Source organism: Pan troglodytes, chromosome 5, assembly GCF_028858775.2.
Source record: "Pan troglodytes isolate AG18354 chromosome 5, NHGRI_mPanTro3-v2.0_pri, whole genome shotgun sequence".
In the NCBI taxonomy this organism is placed as follows: Eukaryota; Metazoa; Chordata; class Mammalia; order Primates; family Hominidae; genus Pan; species Pan troglodytes.
This window is the reverse complement of record NC_072403.2, coordinates 10,136,256-10,142,326: the sequence shown is the minus strand read 5'-3', so window position 1 is coordinate 10,142,326 and position 6,071 is coordinate 10,136,256. Positions and strand designations below refer to the sequence as shown.

Genomic DNA, 6,071 nt, shown 5'->3' with positions numbered 1-6,071 from the left:
CCACAGTGTGGAAGCTTTGTTCTTTCACTCTTTGTAATAAATCTTGCTACTGCTCACTCTTTGGGTCCACGCTGCCTTTAAGAGCTGTAACACTAGTCACAAAGGTCTGCAGTTTCACTCCTGAGCCAGAAAGACCACAAACCCACCGGAGGGAACGAACAACTCCAGACACGCCGCCTTAAGAGCTGTAACACTCACCGCGAAGGTCTGCAGCTTCACTCCTGAGCCAGCGAGACCACGAACCCACCAGAAGGAAAAAACTCCGAACACATTCGAACATCAGAAGGAACAAACCCCGGACACGCCGCCTTTAAGAACTGTGACACTCACTGTGAGGGTCCATGGCTTCATTCTTGAAGTCAGTGAGACCAGGAACCCACCAATTCCGGACACACTTTCAGCCTTTCTCGTACTGTCAGTGGCGGTGGCGATGGCAATGACGAGTGGCGATGAAGACAGCCAGCCTTCCTCCCAGCGGCTACTGGTCCCAAGCTGAGTCCACTCCATGGATTCATTAAAAATATCAGGAAAGAGCTTTCCTCACTTCCCTGCATCTTGGCACGAAATATCTTCCCACAGTCTCCGTCAGAGCATTCCACCTGCGAAAGCCTTAGTCTCTCTGAAGCCTCTCTCTACGCCCAGATCTTACACCCAATGCATTCCTCTTTGGGGTTCCAAACCACAGACCCAGGACTCCAAGATTTTCACAAAGGTGAAAATAAACATTCCATTTTCCCAAGTGTGTATGTGTGGGGGAGGGGAGTATCTAGGAGCTGCAGCGAAGTGGTTTCAGAACCACCACCCCATGGCCCAGGAGCCTCACTGTGAGGATGAGCTTCACAGTCAGCCCTCCACTCACTTTTCCCTCTCCTCTTCATTCTCTCCTGGCACGCTGGTCTTCCAGAAGAGGGGAGGCAGTGTTCCGTGTTCTCGGGGTGCAGCCCGACAGGTGCAGGGCTGAGGAGGCCACAGCTCTGAGGGCACCTGGCAAATGGTGAGACCAAGGGAGATGACAGGCCTTAGAAGAGAGCACACTGATTTGCAAGTGGCTCTAGGAGGTCAGTGGCAGCAGCCACCACAGTGCCCACCTGCATGGGCATGCTGGCTGTCCCCAAACTTGGTCCTCCAGCTCAGGATCTTATAGGAGCAGTCCTCCCCACAACAACCAGACATGCTGGGGGAAGAGTCATCAATTTCAAACTGCAGGCTTCTCTGAAGAATTGGTAGGCGCTATGATTGTGCCTGAACACCATTAACATAACCTCCATCATCTGTGTCCTGTTGGCCATGAGCTGCAGTCTCTGTAGGAGGAAATTCCCCCAGGCCTTTCCACCACACCTTGCTTCCCACGCAGGACTTCATCCCCTGCACTCCACATCAAACGGGAAGTGAAAAAATGCAACAGGTGGGCAATGCATTCTCAAGCGAGGAGGCACCAGGCTGGGTGATTACCGTTTCTCCCGTTTCTCTCTGTCCTTCCAGCCCCACTCCCTCTACTCATACGTGATCTGCCTATCGGTTTCGGTCAGGTGGAAGGCCCAATCCATGGTGGCTGGCTCCAGTCCAGACCCTGGCCTACACTCAGTAGAGACATTCAACCCGGTTTTGATCAGATTTCCTGAACAGCAGGAAAGCCTCCAGAGGGTCTCCAGGCCTGCTGATGGCGTCCCCTTTGGCACAAACAGCATCCATGGCTGCTGGCTCCTCCAACCACTTCTGTTTCTTCTCCTTAGCTTTGCTCGACTTTCTCCCCACAGCAGCGACAGCGACGCTCAGCTCCTCCCTCAATCATTTGCTGTCAGGCACTCGCGACCTGCGGCCGTGGCTGCGGTGAAGACAAAATGGCGGGGTCCTGCACTGCGCATGTGCCTCGCGGGCTCCGCGGCCCCCTTCCCTCTGCGCCCTGGCACCCACTCGCGCCCCCTCGCGGGCCACGTTGGTTAAATGAACGGATGCAGGATACAGAGGGCCTGTGGATATAGACGGCTGACTGGATGTACACGTTTATTATATAATTTTGTTTGTAAATTATATTATGATTTAATTCTATTTATAACTTTATAATTTTTTGTTTTACAAGCCTATAGAATTATATATAATTATTATAGTTTATCCTTATCTCTGTTTCACGGAGAGGTAAATGATGACCAGGGAGTTACAAAGCTTCATAAGTTTCTCGTGAGTACCAGGGAGCAGAGCCGGGGTCTAAACCAGTCTGCCTTTTTTCTGAAGCCAGAGTCCTCTTCTTTACACCAAGCTACTCTATAGAAAGAGCATTCTCAGGCCAGGCGCAGTGGTTCACACCTGTAATCCCAGCACTTTGGGAGGCCGAGACGGGTGGATCACCTGAGGCCAGGAGTTGGAGACCAGCCTGACCAACATGGTGAAACTCCGTCTCTACTAAAAATACAAAAATTAGCCAGGCGTGGTGGCCTGCACCTGCAATCCCAGCTATTCAGGAGGTGGAAGTAGGAGAATCGCTTGAACCCGGGAGGTGAAGGTTGCAGTGAACCAGGATCACGCCACTGCACCGGGATCGTGCCACTGCACTCCAGCCTGAGCGACAGACTCCGTCTCACCAAAAAAAAAAAAAAAAAAAAAGTAAAATAAAAATGTAGGAAGAGCATTCTCAGAGAAGCTCAGTTCCAATCTTCAACCTCAATTTTTTATCACTTTATGTTTTTTATTTAGGGAATGTGTATTGGAGAAAAAATAACAGAGTCTGGCTAAAGAGATGAAGAGCTCATGAGGGCGTGTCTCAATTTAAACAAGAGTAGCATTGGCAATTGTTGTCCTTATCAGCGGCCGACAAGGCGGAATTGGAACTGCTGCTCCTGACTACCTCTACTCCACGCTAGGCTTAGGGGCTGGAGTGACCCAAGCCCTCAGGGTAAGAAAAGTCCGATTTAGAACCTAGAACCTGACGACAGGGAACATTTAAACCGTCAGTTCCTACCTTAATCTTATCCCTTCTTCTCCCTCATGACACCATTTTTGTTCCCCTAACAACTCAGGGCTTTTCCAAACTCTGAGGCAATTCCTACCCCAAGCAGAATTTTGAAAGCTTTTTTCCAACACCATGTTATTCAACAACAATCCTACTTTGCTGCCACCACAGCCCAGCACGTGTCCCCAAAGACTGAAAGCTGTCTTGTTTGTGATTGAGACCCTGCCAGGCACCCTGGGGCCTGACGGCTTTTATCTGGGGTACCTCATCTGCTCATAGGTCCTACTGGGTGCTGCTCATGAGCCAGATTTGGACAAGAACATTTTAGGTTTTATTCTGGGTTTTTATTCCTACTTACAAGGTGTCAAAGAACAAACTTTCAACAAACTGAGATTAAAAGATCTAACAGACAATTATTAGTGATTCACAAACCAGGCAGCATTCAGCCCACAAAATGGAAGGGAGCTCCACTGAGCTGAGCAGAGAGGGCAGGTTTCATAGGCAGAAAAGGCTGGAGAAAGCCGAAACAAGGAACATAAGGTGGACTTGCCATTTCAAAGTTACTTTCCTTACAGAGAGTCGTGTTGGCTTAGTGAGATTTGGCTATCATATCTCTCCTGATTTCTCAAAAGATCAGACTTTACAAGTAAACAGCTTAGCATTTGGTCTGGTGATGTGGAATCGTAGTATGAGTAACTCTATTTTGGGTAGGTCTGCTGGGACCTAGTGCAGGAATTCAGTCCAAAACAATGGCCTCCCATAAACTTTATTTAATGGAGCTCTGTGATGTTGAGCAAGTTACTTCACTTCTCTGGACCACAGCTTCCTCATTTGGGAATGGAGACTGTAATGCTAGCTACCTCCTAGGCTTATTGTGAGGAGTAAATACATAGGGATGGAAAGTGCTTATCAATACAATGCCTGTCACTGAAGGACTCATTAGGTGTTAGCTGTTATTAGACTGTAGCTATCGTGAATATCAGGCTTCCCCTCTGTGTTGTCTGGGCTTCTGAATATCACCTTCTCCTGAGTTTCCCATTGTCCGGTTTGTCCCCCTGCAAGGCCCTTTACCATACTGGGTGAGAACCCCCAGGATACCTCTTCCCTGTCTCCATGCTCTTGCTGTTTTATTTCTACAGTTGGATTTTTTTCCCCCAGGACCTGCAGCTGCTGAAGTCCTCTCAGCACCTGCAATATCCCAGAGGGCAAAGACAGGGCCAAATACTGGATTCTGGATTCTCTTCATTGTTGTCCCCCTGCAAGTGGAGAGGTATCCAGGCTGGGCCTTGTCCTAAGATATGACGGAACTGAATTCTTCCAGCAAGCATGTGAGCTTGGAAGAGAACACCATGCGCCACACGAGAATGCATACTGGCCAACACCCTGTGCAAAGATCCAGAGAAGCTGTGCTCAGATTCCTGACTCATGAAAATAGTGAATTTATAAATGTATATTGTTTTAAGATGCTAAATTTGTGGTGATGTGTTACACGGCAGTAGAAAACTAATAGAGATAAAACTTGACATTTGAAGTGCATCACATAATGAAATTAGTAGATGAGAATCTCTCTAGAAACAAGTAAAATTTTGAGTTAAAATGAGAGACTGGACATATAATTCCTCCTCCCTCCAAAATCCCAGGAAATGAGTAGTTAAAAAAAATTTTTTTTAATTTTACAAGATAAGAACAACAAGCAGAGATACTTGAAATAGGGGCTGGTTCTTCCTCACTCCCTTTGTTATATAACTGAACTTCCTCACACTTGAGAAGTACATTTCCCTGCTCCTTGACCTTCAACTCAGCCATGTGGCTTGCTTTGGCCAATGAGTTATAGGTAGACGTGATGTGACCAGAGGTTTAGAACTCATCACTGATCATGAAACCACCTTTGCAAAATTATGACTGAGACAGTGAAACAGATCTAACTTAGCCAACTCCGTCTTCTTCCAACCTGCAGGCTGTGCTTGTTCATTCTGGGTGTAGGCTGAACTAACTTTGGGAGAAACTTAGTTTATAGTTTAAAACAAAGATGATAACAGCCCTTTCCCAAAGCAGACCTTCTTCTTGCCTGGGGACTAGATTGCCTTTGTAGGACTGACAGTAGCCACGAGATTAGAAATTGTGATTTAGGAATCATGCAGCTGGAGGCTACAAGATTCTGACCCTCCCTAAATTGCTCCTAAGATCAATGCTTGAGATATTTTGCAGACCCTGCACTTGATGGCACCACTCAGATCAATAAACTGGCTCATCTGATCTTGTGGCCCCTTACCCAGGAACTGACTCATCACAAGAAGACAGCTTCAACTCCCTATGATTTCATCTTTGACCAATCAGCACTCCTGGCTCACCGGCTTCCCACACACCCACCAAGTTGTTCTTAAAAACTCTGCTCTCCGAATGCTCAGGGAGACTGATTTGAGTAATAATAAAACTCCGTTCTCCCACACAGCCGGCTCTGTGTGAATAACTCTTTCTCTATTGCAATTCCCCTGTCTTGATAAATTGTCTCTGTCTAGGCAGCAGGCAAGGTGAGCCCACTGCGCAGTTACAATCTTGTCTTTTATGCTTCTACCATCACTATGTGAAGAGCTGCACTGGCTAGCATTCTGGTCCAATTGGAATGGGAAAGACATTGAGTAGATCTGGACAACCTGCTGCTTAGAACATATCCCAGCTAAGCTCAACATGGATTAAATGACCCCAGGTTAATGTGCAAACATCTGAGAGAAAATAAATGATTGTTTTCTTAAGCCACCAAAATTTTCAGTTGTTATTCAGTAACATTGTGAAAAGAGGTGACTAATACAAGAGAAGAAACAACAGTAAAAAAAATTTGGACATGTAAAAGCAGATGGTAATGTCCACTTTCATTTCTGACAGTATAACATATCAAAACTAATGCCAGTTCTAGAACTGAGACATAAAACATCTAAAATTAAAAATGTAATAGGTGGTTTTGAAAGCGGAGAAGAGGATTATTGAATTGGAAGATAGGTTAATAGAAAATATCCAAATCGAAGCAGAGAAAGAAAAAAATAAAAATATAGGTAAAAGTATATGTGAAACACAAACAGTCTAAAATTAGTGTAAAGGGAATTCCAAAAAAAGAAGAAAAAGTGGA

The 6,071-nt window shown here is 46.2% G+C and overlaps 1 long non-coding RNA gene and 1 pseudogene across 1 annotated transcript; one reads left to right on the top strand and one right to left on the bottom strand.

Annotated features, from left to right (window-relative positions):
• Positions 1 to 961: 961 nt before the first annotated feature.
• On the bottom strand, positions 962 to 1,780 carry LOC134810165 (N-alpha-acetyltransferase 40-like; annotated as a pseudogene).
• Positions 1,781 to 1,916: 136 nt separating this feature from the next.
• LOC134810166 (uncharacterized) lies at positions 1,917 to 5,706 on the top strand. Its single transcript, XR_010157536.1, has 3 exons — positions 1,917 to 2,178; positions 2,692 to 2,890; positions 4,106 to 5,706. It is a non-coding gene; the product is annotated as an uncharacterized LOC134810166 (long non-coding RNA).
• Positions 5,707 to 6,071: the final 365 nt, after the last annotated feature.